Raw genomic sequence first — 24,629 nt, forward strand, 5'->3', positions numbered from 1 at the left:
ATATTTGAGTAAACAAAGAGAAAGTAAAGCTATCTATTGGGTTTCACTAAAAAGTCCATTGGAAGACTTGACTATTGTTGTTAAAAGACATAGGCATTCATATTATTGAGCCACAAACCACACTAGTAAACATGATAACATGGGATTCAAACCAATGACAGTCTTAATTGCATAGTGGAAACCCAACACCTAACTAATTGTGCTAACCTAACTGTGCATACCAGGCAGACAATTTATCAGAGGTTTAAGTGAATAAGCTACATTGTCCAAGGTACTAAACATAATATATTCTATGGGGTGTCATAAGCAAGTCATTAGAATACTTTCCTACTAAAGTTATAAGACATATGCTTTCAATATTTGAGTAAACAAAGAGAAAATAAAGCTATCTATTGGGTCTCACAAAAAAGTCCATTGGAAGACTTGACTTTTGTTGTTAAAAGACATATGCATTACATTGTATAGAGCTACAAACCACACTAGTAAAATAAAGACATGCTTACATGAGATTCAAACCAATTACAGTCGAAATTTGATATTGCAAACCCAACACCTTACCAACTGTGCTAACCAGTCTGTGCATACCAGTCACACAATTTCTCAGAGATTTAAGTAAATAAGCTACAATGTCCAAGGTACTAAACATGAAATATTCTACAGGGTGACATATGCAAGTCATTAGAATACTTTCCTACCAAACTTATAAGACATATGCATTCAATATTTAAGTAAACAAAGAGAAAATACAGCTATCTATTGTGTTTCACTAAAAAGTCCATTGGAAGACTTGACTATTGTTGTTAAAAGACATAGGCATTCATATTATAGAGCCACAAACCACACTAGTAAACATGATAACATGGGATTCAAACCAATGACAGTCTTAATTTGATAGTGCAAACCCAACACCTTACTAATTGTGCTAACCTTACTGTGCATACCAGGTAGACAATTTATCAGAGGTTTAAGTGAATAAGCTACAGTGTCCAAGGTACTAAACATAATATATTCTATGGGGTGTCATAAGCAAGTCATTAGAATACTTTCCTACTAAAGTTATAAGACATATGCTTTCAAAATGTAAGTAAACAAAGAGAAAATAAAGCTATCTATTGGGTTTCACTAAAAAGTCCATTGGAAGACTTGACTATTGTTGTTAAAAGACATAGGCATTCATATTATAGAGCCACAAACCACACTAGTAAAATTAAAACATGATAACATAGGATTCAAACCAATGACAGTCTTAATTTGATAGTGCAAACCCAATACCTTACTAACTGTGCTAACCAGACTGTGCATACCAGACACCCAATTTATCAGAGATATAAGTGTATAAGCTACAGTGTATAAGGTACTAAACATAATATATTCTATGGGGTGTCATAAGCAAGTCATTAGAATACTTTCCTACTAAATTTATAAGACACAAGCATTCAATATTTGAGTAAACAAAGAGAAAATAAAGCTATCTATTGGGTTTCAATAAAAAGTCCATTGGAAGACTTGACTATTGTTGTTAAAAGACATAGGCATTCATATTATAGAGCCACAAACCACACTAGTAAAATAAAAACATGATAACATGGGATTCAAACCAATGACAGTCTTAATTTGATAGTGCAAACCCAATACCTTACTAACTGTGCATACCAGACACACAATTTATCAGAGATTTAAGTGAATGAGCTACAGTGTCCAAGGTACTAAACATAATATATTCTATGGGGTGTCATAAGCAAGTCATTAGAATACTTTCCTACTAAATTTATAAGACACAAGCATTTAGTATTTGAGTAAACAAAGAGAAAATAAAGCTATCTATTGGGTTTCACTAAAAAGTCCATTGGAAGACTTGACTATTGTTGTTAAAAGACATAGGCATTCATATTATAGAGCCACAAACCACACTAGTAAAATAAAAACATGATAACATGGGATTCAAACCAATGTCAGTCTTAATTTAATAGTGCAAACCCAATACTGTGCTAACCAGACTGTGCATACCAGACACACAATTTATCAGAGATTTAAGTAAATAAGCTACAGTGTCAAAGGTACTAAACATAATATATTCTATGGGGTGTCATAACCAAGTCATTAGAATACTTTCCTACTAAATTTATAAGACACAACCATTGAGTATTTGAGTAAACAAAGAGAAAATAAAGCTATCTATTGGGTTTCACTAAAAAGTCCATTGGAAGACTTGACTATTGTTGTTAAAAGACATAGGCATTCATATTATAGAGCCACAAACCACACTAGTAAAATAAAAACATGATAACATACGATTCGAACCAATGACAGTTTTAATTAGATAGCGCAAACCCAACACTTTACTAACTGTGCTAACCAGAACGTGCATACCAGACACCCAATTTATCAGAGATTTAAGTGAATAAACTACAGTGTCCAAGGTACTAAACATAATATATTCTATGGGGTGTCATAAGCAAGTCATTAGAATACTTTCCTACTAAATTTATAAGACATAAGCATTCAATATTTGAGTAAACAAAGAGAAAATAAAGCTATATATTGGGTTTCACTAAAAAGTCCATTGGAAGACTTGACTATTGTTGTTAAAAGACATAGGCATTCATATTATAGAGCCACAAACCACACTAGTAAAATAAAAACATGATAACATGGGATTCGAACCAATAACAGACAGAATTTGAAAGTGCAAACCCAACACCTTACGAACTGTGCTAACCAGACTGTGCATAAAGACACACAATTTATCAGATATTTAAGTGAATAAGCTACAGTGTCCAAGGTACTAAACATAATATATTCTATGGGGTGTCATAAGCAAGTCATTAGAATACTTTCCTACTAAATTAATAAGACACAAGCATTCAGTATTTGAGTAAACAAAGAGAAAATAAAGCTATCTATTGGGTTTCACTAAAAAGTCCATTGGAAGACTTGACTATTGTTGTTAAAAGACATAGGCATTCATATTATAGAGCCACAAACCACACTAGTAAAATAAAAATATGATAACATAGGATTAGAACCAATGACAGTCTTAATTAGATAGCGCAAACCCAACACTTTACTAACTGTGCTAACCAGAACGAGCATACCAGACACCCAATTTATCAGAGATTTAAGTGAATAAGCTACAGTGTCCAAGGTACATAATATATTCTATGGGGTGTCATAAGCAAGTCATTAGAAAACTTTCCTACTAAATTTATAAGACATAAGCATTCAATATTTGAGTAAACAAAGAGAAAATAAAGCTATATATTGGGTTTCACTAAAAAGTCCATTGGAAGACTTGATTATTGTTGTTAAAAGACATAGGCATTCATATTATAGAGCCACAAACCACACTAGTAAAATTAAAACATGATAACATTGGATTCAAACCAATGACAGTTTTAATTTGATAGTGCAAACCCAATACCTTACTAACTGTGCTAACCAGAATGTGCATACCAGACACCCAATTTATCAGAGATATAAGTGAATAAGCTACAGTGTCCAAGGTACTAAACACAATATATTCTATGGGGTGTCATAAGCAAGTCATTAGAATACTTTCCTACTAAATTTATAAGACATAAGCATTCAATATTTGAGTAAACAAAGAGAAAATAAAGCTATCTATTGGATTTCACTAAAAAGTCCATTGGAAGACTTGACTATTGTTGTTAAAAGACATAGGCATTCATATTATAGAACCACAAACCACACTAGTAAAATAAAAACATGATAAGATGGGATTTGAACCAATAACAGTCTTAATTTGATAGTGCAAACCCAATACCTTACTAACTGTGCTAACCAGACTGTGCATACCAGGTACCCAATTTATCAGAGATATAAGTGAATAAGCTACAGTGTCCAAGGTACTAAACACAATATATTCTATGGGGTGTCATAAGCAAGTCATTAGAATACTTTCCTACTAAATTTATAAGACATAAGCATTCAATATTTGAGTAAACAAAGAGAAAATAAAGCTATCTATTGGATTTCACTAAAAAGTCCATTGGAAGACTTGACTATTGTTGTTAAAAGACATAGGCATTCATATTATAGAGCCACAAACCACACTAGTAAAATAAAAACATGATAACATGGGATTCGAACCAATGACAGACAGAATTTGAAAGTACAAATCCAACACCTTACTAACTGTGCTAACCAGACTGTGCATACCAGACACACAATTTATCAGAAATTTAAGTAAATAAGCTACAGTGTCCAAGGTCCTAAACATAATATATTCTATGGGGTGTCATAAGCAAGTCATTAGAATACTTTCCTACTAAATTTATAAGAAATAAGCATTCAATATTTGAGTAAACAAAGAGAAAATGAAGCTATCTATTGGGTTTCACTAAAAAGTCCATTGGAAGACTTGACTATTGTTGTTAAAAGACATAGGCATTCATATTATAGAGCCACAAACCACACTAGTAAAATAAAAACATGATAACATGGGATTCAAACCAATGACAGTCTTAATTTAATAGTGCAAACCCAATACCTAACTAACTGTGCTAACCAGACTGTGCATACCAGACCCAAATTTATCAGAGATATAAGTGAATAAGCTACAGTGTCCAAGGTACTAAACATAATATATTCTATGGGGTGTCATAAGCAAGTCATTAGAATACTTTCCTACTAAATTTATAAGACATAAGCATTAAGTATTTGAGTAAACAAAGAGAAAATAAAGCTATCTATTGGATTTCACTAAAAAGTCCATTGGAAGACTTGACTATTGTTGTTAAAAGACATAGGCATTCATATTATAGAACCACAAACCACACTAGTAAAATAAAAACATGATAAGATAGGATTTGAACCAATGACAGTCTTAATTTGATAGTGCAAACCCAATACCTTACTAACTGTGCTAACCAGACTGTGCATACCAGGCACCCAATTTATCAGAGATTTAAGTGAATAAGCCACAGTGTCCAAGGTACTAAACATAATATATTCTATGGGGTGTCATAAGCAAGTAATTAGAATACTTTCCTACTAAAGTTATAAGACATATGCATTCAATATTTGAGTAAACAAAGAGAAAATAAAGCTATCTATTGGGTTTCACTAAAAAGTCCATTGGAAGACTTGACTATTGTTGTTAAAAGACATAGGCATTCATATTATAGAGCCACAAACCACACTAGTAAAATAAAAACATGATAACATGGGATTCAAACCAATGACCGTCTTAATTTAATAGTGCAAACCCAATACCTAACTAACTGTGCTAACCAGACTGTGCATACCAGACTCCAAATTTATCAGAGATATAAGTGAATAAGCTACAGTGTCCAAGGTACTAAACATAATATATTCTATGGGGTGTCATAAGCAAGTCATTAGAATACTTTCCTACTAAATTTATAAGACATAAGCATTAAGTATTTGAGTTAACAAAGAGAAAATAAAGCTATCTATTGGATTTCACTAAAAAGTCCATTGGAAGACTTGAGTATTGTTGTTAAAAGACATAGGCATTCATATTATAGAGCCACAAACCACACTAGTAAAATAAAAACATGATAATATGGGATTCAAACCAATGACAGACAGAATTTGAAAGTGCAAATCCAACACCTTACTAACTGTGCTAACCAGACTGTGCATACCAGACACACAATTTATCAGAGATTTAAGTAAATAAGCTACAGTGTCCAAGGTACTAAACATAATATATTCTATGGGGTGTCATAAGCAAGTCATTAGAATACTTTCCTACTAAATTTATAAGACACAACCATTGAGTATTTGAGTAAACAAAGAGAAAATAAAGCTATCTATTGGGTTTCACTAAAAAGTCCATTGGAAGACTTGACTATTGTTGTTAAAAGACATAGGCATTCATATTATAGAGCCACAAACCACACTAGTAAAATAAAAACATGATAACATACGATTCAAACCAATGACAGTCTTAATTAGATAGCGCAAACCCAACACCTTACTAACTGTGCTAACCAGAACGTGCATACCAGACACCCAATTTATCAGAGATTTAAGTGAATAAACTACAGTGTCCAAGGTACTAAACATAATATATTCTATGGGGTGTCATAAGCAAGTCATTAGAATACTTTCCTACTAAATTTATAAGACATAAGCATTCAATATTTGAGTAAACAAAGAGAAAATAAAGCTATATATTGGGTTTCACTAAAAAGTCCATTGGAAGGCTTGACTATTGTTGTTAAAAGACATAGGCATTCATATTATAGAGCCACAAACCACACTAGTAAAATAAAAACATGATAACATGGGATTCGAACCAATAACAAACAGAATTTGAAAGTGCAAACCCAACACCTTACTAACTGTGCTAACCAGACTGTGCATACCAGACACACAATTTATCAGATATTTAAGTGAATAAGCTACAGTGTCCAAGGTACTAAACATAATATATTCTATGGGGTGTCATAAGCAAGTCATTAGAATACTTTCCTACTAAATTTATAAGACATAAGCATTAAGTATTTGAGTAAACAAAGAGAAAATAAAGCTATCTATTGGGTTTCACTAAAAAGTCCATTGGAAGACTTGACTATTGTTGTTAAAAGACATAGGCATTCATATTATAGAGCCACAAACCACACTAGTAAAATAAAAATATGATAACATAGGATTCGAACCAATGACAGTCTTAATTAGATAGCGCAAACCCAACACTTAACTAACTGTGCTAACCAGAACGAGCATACCAGACACCCAATTTATCAGATATTTAAGTGAATAAGCTACAGTGTCCAAGGTACATAATATATTCTATGGGGTGTCATAAGCAAGTCATTAGAATACTTTCCTACTAAATTTATAAGACATAAGCATTCAATATTTGAGTAAACAAAGAGAAAATAAAGCTATATATTGGGTTTCACTAAAAAGTCCATTGGAAGACTTGACTATTGTTGTTAAAAGACATAGGCATTCATATTATAGAGCCACAAACCACACTAGTAAAATAAAAACATGATAACATGGGATTCGAACTAATGACAGACAGAATTTGAAAGTGCAAATCCAACACCTTACTAACTGTGCTAACCAGACTGTGCATACCAGACACGCAATTTATCAGAAATTTAAGTGAATAAGCTACAGTGTCCAAGGTCCTAAACATAATATATTCTATGGGGTGTCATAAGCAAGTCATTAGAATACTTTCCTACTAAATTTATAAGAAATAAGCATTCAATATTTGAGTAAACAAAGAGAAAATAAAGCTATCTATTGGGTTTCACTAAAAAGTCCATTGGAAGACTTGACTATTGTTGTTAAAAGACATAGGCATTCATATTATAGAGCCACAAACCACACTAGTAAAATTAAAACATGATAACATTGGATTCACACCAATGACAGTCTTAATTTGATAGTGCAAACCCAATACCTTACTAACTGTGCTAACCAGAATGTGCATACCAGACACCAAATTTATCAGAGATATAAGTGAATAAGCTACAGTGTCCAAGGTACTAAACATAATATATTCTATGGGGTGTCATAAGCAAGTCATTAGAATACTTTCCTACTAAATTTATCAGAAACAAGCATTCAGTATTTGAGTAAACAAAGAGAAAATAAAGCTATCTATTGGGTTTCACTAAAAAGTCCATTGGAAGACTTGACTATTGTTGTTAAAAGACATAGGCATTCATATTATAGAACCACAAACCACACTAGTAAAATAAAAACATGATAAGATGGGATATGAACCAATGACAGTCTTAATTTGATAGTGCAAACCCAATACCTTACTAACTGTGCTAACCAGACTGTGCATAACAGGCACCCAATTTATCAGAGATATAAGTGAATAAGCTACAGTGTCCAAGGTACTAAACATAATATATTCTATGGGGTGTCATAAGCAAGTCATTAGAATACTTTCCTACTAAATTTATAAGACATGAGCATTCAATATTTGAGTAAACAAAGAGAAAATAAAGCTATATATTGGGTTTCACTAAAAAGTCCATTGGAAGACTTGACTATTGTTGTTAAAAGACATAGGCATTCATATTATAGAGCCACAAACCACACTAGTAAAATTAAAACATGATAACATTGGATTCAAACCAATGACAGTCTTAATTTGATAGTGCAAACCCAATACCTTACTAACTGTGCTAACCAGAATGTGCATGCCAGACACCCAATTTATCAGAGATATAAGTGAATAAGCTACAGTGTCCAAGGTACTAAACATAATATATTCTATGGGGCGTCATAAGCAAGTCATTAGAATACTTTCCTACTAAATTTATAAGACATAAGCATTAAGTATTTAAGTAAACAAAGAGAAAATAAAGCTATCTATTGGATTTCACTAAAAAGTCCATTGGAAGACTTGACTATTGTTGTTAAAAGACATAGGCATTCATATTATAGAACCACAAACCACACTAGTAAAATAAAAACATGATAAGATGGGATTTGAACCAATGACAGTCTTAATTTGATAGTGCAAACCCAATACCTTACTAACTGTGCTAACCAGACTGTGCATACCAGGTACCCAATTTATCAGAGATATAAGTGAATAAGCTACAGTGTCCAAGGTACTAAACACAATATATTCTATGGGTTGTCATAAGCAAGTCATTAGAATACTTTCCTACTAAATTTATAAGACATAAGCATTCAATATTTGAGTAAACAGAGAGAAAATAAAGCTATCTATTGGATTTCACTAAAAAGTCCATTGGAAGACTTGACTATTGTTGTTAAAAGACATAGGCATTCATATTATAGAGCCACAAACCACACTAGTAAAATAAAAACATGATAACATGGGATTCGAACCAATGACAGACAGAATTTGAAAGTGCAAATCCAACACCTTACTAACTGTGCTAACCAGACTGTGCATACCAGACACACAATTTATCAGAAATTTAAGTGAATAAGCTACAGTGTCCAAGGTCCTAAACATAATATATTCTATGGGGTGTCATAAGCAAGTCATTAGAATACTTTCCTACTAAATTTATAAGAAATAAGCATTCAATATTTGAGTAAACAAAGAGAAAATGAAGCTATCTATTGGGTTTCACTAAAAAGTCCATTGGAAGACTTGACTATTGTTGTTAAAAGACATAGGCATTCATATTATAGAGCCACAAACCACACTAGTAAAATAAAAACATGATAACATGGGATTCAAACCAATGACAGTCTTAATTTAATAGTGCAAACCCAATACCTAACTAACTGTGCTAACCAGACTGTGCATACCAGGTACCCAATTTATCAGAGATATAAGTGAATAAGCTACAGTGTCCAAGGTACTAAACACAATATATTCTATGGGGTGTCATAAGCAAGTCATTAGAATACTTTCCTACTAAATTTATAAGACATATGCATTCAATATTTAAGTAAACAAAGAGAAAATACAGCTATCTATTGTGTTTCACTAAAAAGTCCATTGGAAGACTTGACTATTGTTGTTAAAAGACATAGGCATTCATATTATAGAGCCACAAACCACACTAGTAAACATGATAACATGGGATTCAAACCAATGACAGTCTTAATTTGATAGTGCAAACCCAACACCTTACTAATTGTGCTAACCTTACTGTGCATACCAGGCAGACAATTTATCAGAGGTTTAAGTGAATAAGCTACAGTGTCCAAGGTACTAAACATAATATATTCTATGGGGTGTCATAAGCAAGTCATTAGAATACTTTCCTACTAAAGTTATAAGACATATGCTTTCAAAATGTAAGTAAACAAAGAGAAAATAAAGCTATCTATTGGGTTTCCCTAAAAAGTCCATTGGAAGACTTGACTATTGTTGTTAAAAGACATAGGCATTAATATTATAGAGCCACAAACCACACTAGTAAACTAAAAACATGATAACAAGGGATTCGAACCAATGACAGTCTTAATTTGATAGTGCAAACCCAACACCTTACTAATTGTGCTAACCTTACTGTGCATACCAGACCCACAATTTATCAGAGATTTAAGTAAAAAAGCTACAATGTCCAAGGTACTAAACATGAAATATTCTACAGGGTGACATAAGCAAGTCATTAGAATACTTTCCTACTAAAGTTATAAGACATATGCTTTCAAAATTTATGTAAACAAAGAGAAAATAAAGCTATCTATTGGGTTTCACTAAAAAGTCCATTGGAAGACTTGACTATTGTTGTTAAAAGACATAGGCATTAATATTATAGAGCCACAAACCACACTAGTAAACTAAAAACATGATAAAAAGGGATTCAAAACAATGGCAGTCTTAATATGATAGTGCAAACTGAACACCTTACCAACTGTGCTAACCAGTCTGTGCTTACCAGTCATAAAAATTTATCAGAGGTTTAAGTAAATAAGCTACAAAGTCCAATGTACTAAACATACTATATTCCATGGGATGTCTTAAGCAAGTCATTAGAATACTTTCCTACTAAAGTTATAAGACATATGCATTCAATATTTGAGTAAACAAAGAGAAAGTAAAGCTATCTATTGGGTTTCACTAAAAAGTCCATTGGAAGACTTGACTATTGTTGTTAAAATACATAAGCATTCATATTATAAAGCCACAAACCACACTAGTAAACATGATAACATAGGATTCAAACCAATGACAGTGTTAATTTGATAGTGCAAACCCAACACCTTACTAATTGTGCTAACCTTACTGTGCATACCAGGCAGACAATTTATCAGAGGTTTAAGTGAATAAGCTACAGTGTCCAAGGTACTAAACATAATATATTCTATGGGGTGTCATAAGCAAGTCATTAGAATACTTTCCTACTAAAGTTATAAGACATATGCTTTCAATATTTGAGTAAACAAAGAGAAAATAAAGCTATCTATTGGGTTTCACAAAAAAGTCCATTGGAAGACTTGACTTTTGTTGTTAAAAGACATATGCATTACATTGTATAGAGCTACAAACCACACTAGTAATATAAAAACATGCTTACATGAGATTCAAACCAATTACAGTCAAAAATTGATATTGCAAACCCAACACCTTACCAACTGTGCTAACCAGTCTGTGCATACCAGTCACACAATTTATCAGAGATTTAAGTAAATAAGCTACAATGTCCAAGGTACTAAACATGAAATATTCTACAGGGTGACATATGCAAGTCATTAGAATACTTTCCTACCAAAGTTATAAGACATATGCATTCAATATTTGAGTAAACAAAGAGAAAATAAAGCTATCTATTGGGTTTCACTAAAAAGTCCATTGGAAGACTTGACTATTGTTGTTAAAAGACATAGGAATTCATATTATAGAGCCACAAACCACACTAGTAAACATGATAACATGGGATTCAAACCAATGACAGTCTTAATTTGATAGTGCAAACCCAACACCTTACTAATTGTGCTAACCTTACTGTGCATACCAGGCAGACAATTTATCAGAGGTTTAAGTGAATAAGCTACAGTGTCCAAGGTACTAAACATAATATATTCTATGGGGTGTCATAAGCAAGTCATTATAATACTTTCCTACTAAAGTTATAAGACATATGCTTTCAAAATTTATGTAAACAAAGAGAAAATAAAGCTATCTATTGGGTTTCACTAAAAAGTCCATTGGAAGACTTGACTATTGTTGTTAAAAGACATAGGCATTAATATTATAGAGCCACAAACCACACTAGTAAACTAAAAACATGATAACAAGGGATTCAAACCAATGACAGTCTTAATTTGATAGTGCAAACCCAACACCTTACTAATTGTGCTAACCTTACTGTGCATACCAGACACACAATTTATCAGAGATTTAAGTAAAAAAGCTACAATGTCCAAGGTACTAAACATGAAATATTCTACAGGGTGACATAAACAAGTCATTAGAATACTTTCCTACTAAAGTTATAAGACATATGCATTCAATATTTGAGTAAACAAAGAGAAAGTAAAGCTATCTATTGGGTTTCACTAAAAAGTCCATTGGAAGACTTGATTATTGTTGTTAAAAGACATAGGCATTCATATTATAGAGCCACAAACCACACTAGTAAACATGATAACATGGGATTCAAACCAGTGACAGTCTTAATTGCATAGTGGAAACCCAACACCTTACTAATTGTGCTAACCTAACTGTGCATACCAGGCAGACAATTTATCAGAGGTTTAAGTGAATAAGCTACAGTGTCCAAGGTACTAAACATAATATATTCTATGGGGTGTCATAAGCAAGTCATTAGAATACTTTCCTACTAAAGTTATAAGACATATGCTTTCAATATTTGAGTAAACAAAGAGAAAATAAAGCTATCTATTGGGTTTCACAAAAAAGTCCATTGGAAGACTTGACTTTTGTTGTTAAAAGACATATGCATTACATTGTATAGAGCTACAAACCACACTAGTAAAATAAAAACATGCTTACATGAGATTCAAACCAATTACAGTCGAAATTTGATATTGCAAACCCAACACCTTACCAACTGTGCTAACCAGTCTGTGCATACCAGTCACACAATTTCTCAGAGATTTAAGTAAATAAGCTACAATGTCCAAGGTACTAAACATGAAATATTCTACAGGGTGACATATGCAAGTCATTAGAATACTTTCCTACCAAAGTTATAAGACATATGCATTCAATATTTGAGTAAACAAATAGAAAATACAGCTATCTATTGTGTTTCACTAAAAAGTCCATTGGAAGACTTGACTATTGTTGTTAAAAGACATAGGCATTCATATTATAGAGCCACAAACCACAGTAGTAAACATGATAACATGGGATTCAAACCAATGACAGTCTTAATTTGATAGTGCAAACCCAACACCTTACTAATTGTGCTAACCTTACTGTGCATACCAGGCATACAATTTATCAGAGGTTTAAGTGAATAAGCTACAGTGTCCAAGGTACTAAACATAATATATTCTATGGGGTGTCATAAGCAAGTCATTAGAATACTTTCCTACTAAAGTTATAAGACATATGCTTTCAAAATTTATGTAAACAAAGAGAAAATAAAGCTATCTATTAGGTTTCACTAAAAAGTCCATTGGAAGACTTGACTATTGTTGTTAAAAGACATAGGCATTAATATTATAGAGCCACAAACCACACTAGTAAACTAAAAACATGATAACAAGGGATTCGAACCAATGACAGTCTTAATTTGATAGTGCAAACCCAACACCTTACTAATTGTGCTAACCTTACTGTGCATACCAGACACACAATTTATCAGAGATTTAAGTAAAAAAGCTACAATGTCCAAGGTACTAAACATGAAATATTCTACAGGGTGACATAAGCAAGTCATTAGAATACTTTCCTACTAAAGTTATAAGACATATGCATTCAATATTTGAGTACACAAAGAGAAAGTAAAGCTATCTATTGGGTTTCACTAAAAAGTCCATTGGAAGACTTGATTATTGTTGTTAAAAGACATAGGCATTCATATTATAGAGCCACAAACCACACTAGTAAACATGATAACATGGGATTCAAACCAATGACAGTCTTAATTGCATAGTGGAAACCCAACACCTTACTAATTGTGCTAACCTAACTGTGCATACAAGGCAGACAATTTATCAGAGGTTTAAGTGAATAAGCTACAGTGTCCAAGGTACTAAACATAATATATTCTATGGGGTGTCATAAGCAAGTTATTAGAATACGTTCCTACTAAAGTTATAAGACATATGCTTTCAAAATTTATGTAAACAAGGAGAAAATAAAGCTATCTATTCGGTTTCACTAAAAAGTCCATTGGAAGACTTGACTATTGTTGTTAAAAGACATAGGCATTAATATTATAGAGCCACAAACCACACTAGTAAACTAAAAACATGATAACAAGGGATTCGAACCAATGACAGTCTTAATTTGATAGTGCAAACCCAACACTTTACTAATTGTGCTAACCTTACTGTGCATACCAGACACACAATTTATCAGAGATTTAAGTAAAAAAGCTACAATGTCCAAGGTACTAAACATGAAATATTCTACAGGGTGACATAAGCAAGTCATTAGAATACTTTCCTACTAAAGTTATAAGACATATGCATTCAATATTTGAGTAAACAAACAGAAAGTAAAGCTATCTATTGGGTTTCACAAAAAGGCCATTGGAAGACTTGATTATTGTTGTTAAAAGACATAGGCATTCATATTATAGAGCCACAAACCACACTAGTAAACATGATAGCATGGGATTCAAACCAATGACAGTCTTAATTGCATAGTGGAAACCCAACACCTTACTAATTGTGCTAACCTAACTGTGCATACCAGGCAGACAATTTATCAGAGGTTTAAATGAATAAGCTACAGTGTCCAAGGTACTAAACATAATATATTCTATGGGGTGTCATAAGCAAGTCATTAGAATACGTTCCTACTAAAGTTATAAGACATATGCTTTCAAAATTTATGTAAACAAAGAGAAAATAAAGCTATCTATTGGGTTTCACTAAAAAGTCCATTGGAAGACTTGACTATTGTTGTTAAAAGACATAGGCATTAATATTATAGAGCCACAAACCACACTAGTAAACTAAAAACATGATAACAAGGGATTTGAACCAATGACAGTCTTAATTTGATAGTGCAAACCCAACACCTTACTAATTGTGCTAACCTTACTGTGCATACCAGACACACAATTTATCAGAGATTTAAGTAAAAAAGCTACAATGTCCAAGGTACTAAACATGAAATATTCTACAGGGTGACATAAGCAAGTCATTAGAATACTTTCCTACTAAAGTTATAAGACATATGCATTCAATATTTGAGTAAACAAAGAGAAAGTAAAGCTATCTATTGGGTTTCACTAAAAAGTCCATTGGAAGACTTGATTATTGTTGTTAAAAGACATATGCATTCATATTATAGAGCCACAAACCACACTAGTAAACATGATAACATGGGATTCAAACCAATGACAGTCTTAATTGCATAGTGGAAACCCAACACCTTACTAATTGTGCTAACCTAACTGTGCATACGAGGCAGACAATTTATCAGAGGTTTAAGTGAATAAGCTACAGTGTCCAAGGTACTAAACATAATATATTCTATGGGGTGTCATAAGCAAGTCATTAGAATACGTTCCTACTAAAGTTATAAGACATATGCTTTAAAAATTTATGTAAACAAAGAGAAAATAAAGCTATCTATTGGGTTTCACTAAAAAGTCCATTGGAAGACTTGACTATTGTTGTTAAAAGACATAGGCATTAATATTATAGAGCCACAAACCACACTAGTAAACTAAAAACATGATAACAAGGGATTCGAACCAATGACAGTCTTAATTTGATAGTGCAAACCCAACACTTTACTAATTGTGCTAACCTTACTGTGCATACCAGACACACAATTTATCAGAGATTTAAGTAAAAAAGCTACAATGTCCAAGGTACTAAACATGAAATATTCTACAGGGTGACATAAGCAAGTCATTAGAATACTTTCCTACTAAAGTTATAAGACATATGCATTCAATATTTGAGTAAACAAAGAGAAAGTAAAGCTATCTATTGGGTTTCACTAAAAAGTCCATTGGAAGACTTGACTATTGTTGTTAAAAGACATAGGCATTCATATTATAGAGCCACAAACCACACTAGTAAACATGATAACATGGGATTCAAACCAATGACAGTCTTAATTGCATAGTGGAAACCCAACACCTTACTAATTGTGCTAACCTAACTGTGCATACCAGGCAGCCAATTTATCAGAGGTTTAAGTGAATAAGCTACAGTGTCCAAGGTACTAAACATAATATATTCTATGGGGTGTCATAAGCAAGTCATTAGAATACGTTCCTACTAAAGTTATAAGACATATGCTTTCAAAATTTATGTAAACAAAGAGAAAATAAAGCTATCTATTCGGTTTCACTAAAAAGTCCATTGGAAGACTTGACTATTGTTGTTAAAAGACATAGGCATTAATATTAGAGAGCCACAAACCACACTAGTAAACTAAAAACATGATAACAAGGGATTCGAACCAATGACAGTCTTAATTTGATAGTGCAAACCCAACACCTTACTAATTGTGCTAACCTTACTGTGCATACCAGACACACAATTTATCAGAGATTTAAGTAAAAAAGCTACAATGTCCAAGGTACTAAACATGAAATATTCTACAGGGTGACATAAGCAAGTCATTAGAATACTTTCCTACTAAAGTTATAAGACATATGCATTCAATATTTGAGTAAACAAAGAGAAAGTAAAGCTATCTATTGGGTTTCACTAAAAAGTCCATTGGAAGACTTGATTATTGTTGTTAAAAGACATAGGCATTCATATTATAGAGCCACAAACCACACTAGTAAACATGATAGCATGGGATTCAAACCAATGACAGTCTTAATTGCATAGTGGAAACCCAACACCTTACTAATTGTGCTAACCTAACTGTGCATACGCGGAAGACAATTTATCAGAGGTTTAAGTGAATAAGCTACAGTGTCCAAGGTACTAAACATAATATATTCTATGGCGTGTCATAAGCAAGTCATTAGAATACGTTCCTACTAAAGTTATAAGACATATGCATTCAATATTTGAGTAAACAAAAAGAAAGTAAAGCTATCTATTGGGTTTCACTAAAAAGTCCATTGGAAGACTTGATTATTGTTGTTAAAAGACATAGGCATTCATATTATAGAGCCACAAACCACACTAGTAAACATGATAGCATGGGATTCAAACCAATGACAGTCTTAATTGCATAGTGGAAACCTAACACCTTACTAATTGTGCTAACCTAACTGTGCATACCAGGCAGACAATTTATCAGAGGTTTAAGTGAATAAGCTACAGTGTCCAAGGTACTAAACATAATATATTCTATGGGGTGTCATAAGCAAGTCATTAGAATACTTTCCTACTAAAGTTATAAGACATATGCTTTCAATATTTGAGTAAACAAAGAGAAAATAAAGCTATCTATTGGGTTTCACAAAAAAGTCCATTGGAAGACTTGACTTTTGTTGTTAAAAGACATATGCATTACATTGTATAGAGCTACAAAACACACTAGTAAAATAAAAACATGCTTACATGAGATTCAAACCAATCACAGTCGAAATTTGATATTGCAAACCCAACACCTTACCAACTGTGCTAACCAGTCTGTGCATACCAGTCACACAATTTCTCAGAGATTTAAGTAAATAAGCTACAATGTCCAAGGTACTAAACATGAAATATTCTACAGGGTGACATATGCAAGTCATTAGAATACTTTCCTACCAAAGTTATAAGACATATGCATTCAATATTTGAGTAAACAAAGAGAAAATACAGCTATCTATTGTGTTTCACTAAAAAGTCCATTGGAAGACTTGACTATTGTTGTTAAAAGACATAGGCATTCATATTATAGAGCCACAAACCACACTAGTAAACATGATAACATGGGATTCAAACCAATGACAGTCTTAATTTGATAGTGCAAACCCAACACCTTACTAATTGTGCTAACCTTACTGTGCATACCAGGCAGACAATTTATCAGAGGTTTAAGTGAATAAGCTACAGTGTCCAAGGTACTAAACATAATATATTCTATGGGGTGTCATAAGCAAGTCATTAGAATACTTTCCTACTAAAGTTATAATACATATGCTTTCAAAATGTATGTAAACAAAGAGAAAATAAAGCTATCTATTGGGTTTCACTAAAAAGTCCATTGGAAAACTTGACTATTGTTGTTAAAAGACATAGGCATTAATATTATAGAGCCACAAACCACACTAGTAAACTAAAAACATGATAACAAGGGATTCGAACCAATGACAGTCTTAATTTGATAGTGCAAACCCAACACCTTACTAATTGTGCTAACCTTACTGTGCATACCAGACACACAATTTATCAGAGATTTAAGTAAAAAAGCTACAATGTCCAAGGTACTAAACATGAAATATTCTACAGGGTGACATAAGCAAGTCATTAGAATACTTTCCTACTAAAGTTATAAGACATATGCATTCAATATTTGAGTAAACAAAGAGAAAGTAAAGCTATCTATTGGGTTTCACTAAAAAGTCCATTGGAAGACTTGATTATTGTTGTTAAAAGACATAGGCATTCATATTATAGAGCCACAAACCACACTAGTAAACATGATAACATGGGATTCAAACCAATGACAGTCTTAATTGCATAGTGGAAACCCAACACCTTACTAATTGTGCTAACCTAACTGTGCATACCAGGCAGACAATTTATCAGAGGTTTAAGTGAATAAGCTACAGTGTCCAAGGTACTAAACATAATATATTCTATGGGGTGTCATAAGCAAGTCATTAGAATACGTTCCTACTAAAGTTATAAGACATATGCTTTCAAAATTTATGTAAACAAAGAGAAAATAAAGCTATCTATTCGGTTTCACTAAAAAGTCCATTGGAAGACTTGACTATTGTTGTTAAAAGACATAGGCATTAATATTATAGAGCCACAAACCACACTAGTAAACTAAAAACATGATAACAAGGGATTCGAACCAATGACAGTCTTAATTTGATAGTGCAAACCCAACACCTTACTAATTGTGCTAACCTTACTGTGCATACCAGACACACAATTTATCAGAGATTTAAGTAAAAAAGCTACAATGTCCAAGGTACTAAACATGAAATATTCTACAGGGTGACATAAGCAAGTCATTAGAATACTTTCCTACTAAAGTTATAAGACATATGCATTCAATATTTGAGTAAACAAAGAGAAAGTAAAGCTATCTATTGGGTTTCACTAAAAAGTCCATTGGAAGACTTGATTATTGTTGTTAAAAGACATAGGCATTCATATTATAGAGCCACAAACCACACTAGTAAACATGATAACATGGGATTCAAACCAATGACTGTCTTAATTGCATAGTGGAAACACAACACCTTACTAATTGTGCTAACCTAACTGTGCATACCAAGCAGACAATTTATCAGAGGTTTAAATGAATAAGCTACAGTGTCCAAGGTACTAAACATAATATATTCTATGGGGTGTCATAAGCAAGTCATTAGAATACGTTCCTACTAAAGTTATAAGACATATGCTTTCAAAATTTATGTAAACAAAGAGAAAATAAAGCTATCTATTCGGTTTCACTAAAAAGTCCATTGGAAGACTTGACTATTGTTGTTAAAAGACATAGGCATTAATATTATAGAGCCACAAACCACACTAGTAAACTAAAAACATGATAACAAGGGATTCAAACCAATGACAGTCTTAATTTGATAGTGCAAACCCAACACCTTACTAATTGTGCTAACCTTACTGTGCATACCAGACACACAATTTATCAGAGATTTAAGTAAAAAAGCTACAATGTCCAAGGTACTAAACATGAAATATTCTACAGGGTGACATAAGCAAGTCATTAGAATACTTTCCTACTAAAGTTATAAGACATATACATTCAATATTTGAGTAAACAAAGAGAAAGTAAAGCTATCTATTGGGTTTCACTAAAAAGTCCATTGGAAGACTTGACTATTGTTGTTAAAAGACATAGGCATTCATATTATTGAGCCACAAACCACACTAGTAAACATGATAACATGGGATTCAAACCAATGACAGTCTTAATTGCATAGTGGAAACCCAACACCTAACTAATTGTGCTAACCTAACTGTGCATACCAGGCAGACAATTTATCAGAGGTTTAAGTGAATAAGCTACATTGTCCAAGGTACTAAACATAATATATTCTATGGGGTGTCATAAGCAAGTCATTAGAATACTTTCCTACTAAAGTTATAAGACATATGCTTTCAATATTTGAGTAAACAAAGAGAAAATAAAGCTATCTATTGGGTCTCACAAAAAAGTCCATTGGAAGACTTGACTTTTGTTGTTAAAAGACATATGCATTACATTGTATAGAGCTACAAACCACACTAGTAAAATAAAGACATGCTTACATGAGATTCAAACCAATTACAGTCGAAATTTGATATTGCAAACCCAACACCTTACCAACTGTGCTAACCAGTCTGTGCATACCAGTCACACAATTTCTCAGAGATTTAAGTAAATAAGCTACAATGTCCAAGGTACTAAACATGAAATATTCTACAGGGTGACATATGCAAGTCATTAGAATACTTTCCTACCAAACTTATAAGACATATGCATTCAATATTTAAGTAAACAAAGAGAAAATACAGCTATCTATTGTGTTTCACTAAAAAGTCCATTGGAAGACTTGACTATTGTTGTTAAAAGACATAGGCATTCATATTATAGAGCCACAAACCACACTAGTAAACATGATAACATGGGATTCAAACCAATGACAGTCTTAATTTGATAGTGCAAACCCAACACCTTACTAATTGTGCTAACCTTACTGTGCATACCAGGTAGACAATTTATCAGAGGTTTAAGTGAATAAGCTACAGTGTCCAAGGTACTAAACATAATATATTCTATGGGGTGTCATAAGCAAGTCATTAGAATACTTTCCTACTAAAGTTATAAGACATATGCTTTCAAAATGTAAGTAAACAAAGAGAAAATAAAGCTATCTATTGGGTTTCACTAAAAAGTCCATTGGAAGACTTGACTATTGTTGTTAAAAGACATAGGCATTCATATTATAGAGCCACAAACCACACTAGTAAAATTAAAACATGATAACATAGGATTCAAACCAATGACAGTCTTAATTTGATAGTGCAAACCCAATACCTTACTAACTGTGCTAACCAGACTGTGCATACCAGACACCCAATTTATCAGAGATATAAGTGTATAAGCTACAGTGTATAAGGTACTAAACATAATATATTCTATGGGGTGTCATAAGCAAGTCATTAGAATACTTTCCTACTAAATTTATAAGACACAAGCATTCAATATTTGAGTAAACAAAGAGAAAATAAAGCTATCTATTGGGTTTCAATAAAAAGTCCATTGGAAGACTTGACTATTGTTGTTAAAAGACATAGGCATTCATATTATAGAGCCACAAACCACACTAGTAAAATAAAAACATGATAACATGGGATTCAAACCAATGACAGTCTTAATTTGATAGTGCAAACCCAATACCTTACTAACTGTGCATACCAGACACACAATTTATCAGAGATTTAAGTGAATGAGCTACAGTGTCCAAGGTACTAAACATAATATATTCTATGGGGTGTCATAAGCAAGTCATTAGAATACTTTCCTACTAAATTTATAAGACACAAGCATTTAGTATTTGAGTAAACAAAGAGAAAATAAAGCTATCTATTGGGTTTCACTAAAAAGTCCATTGGAAGACTTGACTATTGTTGTTAAAAGACATAGGCATTCATATTATAGAGCCACAAACCACACTAGTAAAATAAAAACATGATAACATGGGATTCAAACCAATGTCAGTCTTAATTTAATAGTGCAAACCCAATACTGTGCTAACCAGACTGTGCATACCAGACACACAATTTATCAGAGATTTAAGTAAATAAGCTACAGTGTCAAAGGTACTAAACATAATATATTCTATGGGGTGTCATAACCAAGTCATTAGAATACTTTCCTACTAAATTTATAAGACACAACCATTGAGTATTTGAGTAAACAAAGAGAAAATAAAGCTATCTATTGGGTTTCACTAAAAAGTCCATTGGAAGACTTGACTATTGTTGTTAAAAGACATAGGCATTCATATTATAGAGCCACAAACCACACTAGTAAAATAAAAACATGATAACATACGATTCGAACCAATGACAGTTTTAATTAGATAGCGCAAACCCAACACTTTACTAACTGTGCTAACCAGAACGTGCATACCAGACACCCAATTTATCAGAGATTTAAGTGAATAAACTACAGTGTCCAAGGTACTAAACATAATATATTCTATGGGGTGTCATAAGCAAGTCATTAGAATACTTTCCTACTAAATTTATAAGACATAAGCATTCAATATTTGAGTAAACAAAGAGAAAATAAAGCTATATATTGGGTTTCACTAAAAAGTCCATTGGAAGACTTGACTATTGTTGTTAAAAGACATAGGCATTCATATTATAGAGCCACAAACCACACTAGTAAAATAAAAACATGATAACATGGGATTCGAACCAATAACAGACAGAATTTGAAAGTGCAAACCCAACACCTTACGAACTGTGCTAACCAGACTGTGCATAAAGACACACAATTTATCAGATATTTAAGTGAATAAGCTACAGTGTCCAAGGTACTAAACATAATATATTCTATGGGGTGTCATAAGCAAGTCATTAGAATACTTTCCTACTAAATTAATAAGACACAAGCATTCAGTATTTGAGTAAACAAAGAGAAAATAAAGCTATCTATTGGGTTTCACTAAAAAGTCCATTGGAAGACTTGACTATTGTTGTTAAAAGACATAGGCATTCATATTATAGAGCCACAAACCACACTAGTAAAATAAAAATATGATAACATAGGATTAGAACCAATGACAGTCTTAATTAGATAGCGCAAACCCAACACTTTACTAACTGTGCTAACCAGAACGAGCATACCAGACACCCAATTTATCAGAGATTTAAGTGAATAAGCTACAGTGTCCAAGGTACATAATATATTCTATGGGGTGTCATAAGCAAGTCATTAGAAAACTTTCCTACTAAATTTATAAGACATAAGCATTCAATATTTGAGTAAACAAAGAGAAAATAAAGCTATATATTGGGTTTCACTAAAAAGTCCATTGGAAGACTTGATTATTGTTGTTAAAAGACATAGGCATTCATATTATAGAGCCACAAACCACACTAGTAAAATTAAAACATGATAACATTGGATTCAAACCAATGACAGTTTTAATTTGATAGTGCAAACCCAATACCTTACTAACTGTGCTAACCAGAATGTGCATACCAGACACCCAATTTATCAGAGATATAAGTGAATAAGCTACAGTGTCCAAGGTACTAAACACAATATATTCTATGGGGTGTCATAAGCAAGTCATTAGAATACTTTCCTACTAAATTTATAAGACATAAGCATTCAATATTTGAGTAAACAAAGAGAAAATAAAGCTATCTATTGGATTTCACTAAAAAGTCCATTGGAAGACTTGACTATTGTTGTTAAAAGACATAGGCATTCATATTATAGAACCACAAACCACACTAGTAAAATAAAAACATGATAAGATGGGATTTGAACCAATAACAGTCTTAATTTGATAGTGCAAACCCAATACCTTACTAACTGTGCTAACCAGACTGTGCATACCAGGTACCCAATTTATCAGAGATATAAGTGAATAAGCTACAGTGTCCAAGGTACTAAACACAATATATTCTATGGGGTGTCATAAGCAAGTCATTAGAATACTTTCCTACTAAATTTATAAGACATAAGCATTCAATATTTGAGTAAACAAAGAGAAAATAAAGCTATCTATTGGATTTCACTAAAAAGTCCATTGGAAGACTTGACTATTGTTGTTAAAAGACATAGGCATTCATATTATAGAGCCACAAACCACACTAGTAAAATAAAAACATGATAACATGGGATTCGAACCAATGACAGACAGAATTTGAAAGTACAAATCCAACACCTTACTAACTGTGCTAACCAGACTGTGCATACCAGACACACAATTTATCAGAAATTTAAGTAAATAAGCTACAGTGTCCAAGGTCCTAAACATAATATATTCTATGGGGTGTCATAAGCAAGTCATTAGAATACTTTCCTACTAAATTTATAAGAAATAAGCATTCAATATTTGAGTAAACAAAGAGAAAATGAAGCTATCTATTGGGTTTCACTAAAAAGTCCATTGGAAGACTTGACTATTGTTGTTAAAAGACATAGGCATTCATATTATAGAGCCACAAACCACACTAGTAAAATAAAAACATGATAACATGGGATTCAAACCAATGACAGTCTTAATTTAATAGTGCAAACCCAATACCTAACTAACTGTGCTAACCAGACTGTGCATACCAGACCCAAATTTATCAGAGATATAAGTGAATAAGCTACAGTGTCCAAGGTACTAAACATAATATATTCTATGGGGTGTCATAAGCAAGTCATTAGAATACTTTCCTACTAAATTTATAAGACATAAGCATTAAGTATTTGAGTAAACAAAGAGAAAATAAAGCTATCTATTGGATTTCACTAAAAAGTCCATTGGAAGACTTGACTATTGTTGTTAAAAGACATAGGCATTCATATTATAGAACCACAAACCACACTAGTAAAATAAAAACATGATAAGATAGGATTTGAACCAATGACAGTCTTAATTTGATAGTGCAAACCCAATACCTTACTAACTGTGCTAACCAGACTGTGCATACCAGGCACCCAATTTATCAGAGATTTAAGTGAATAAGCCACAGTGTCCAAGGTACTAAACATAATATATTCTATGGGGTGTCATAAGCAAGTAATTAGAATACTTTCCTACTAAAGTTATAAGACATATGCATTCAATATTTGAGTAAACAAAGAGAAAATAAAGCTATCTATTGGGTTTCACTAAAAAGTCCATTGGAAGACTTGACTATTGTTGTTAAAAGACATAGGCATTCATATTATAGAGCCACAAACCACACTAGTAAAA

Source organism: Pseudophryne corroboree, chromosome 8, assembly GCF_028390025.1.
Source record: "Pseudophryne corroboree isolate aPseCor3 chromosome 8, aPseCor3.hap2, whole genome shotgun sequence".
Taxonomy (NCBI): domain Eukaryota; kingdom Metazoa; phylum Chordata; class Amphibia; order Anura; family Myobatrachidae; genus Pseudophryne; species Pseudophryne corroboree.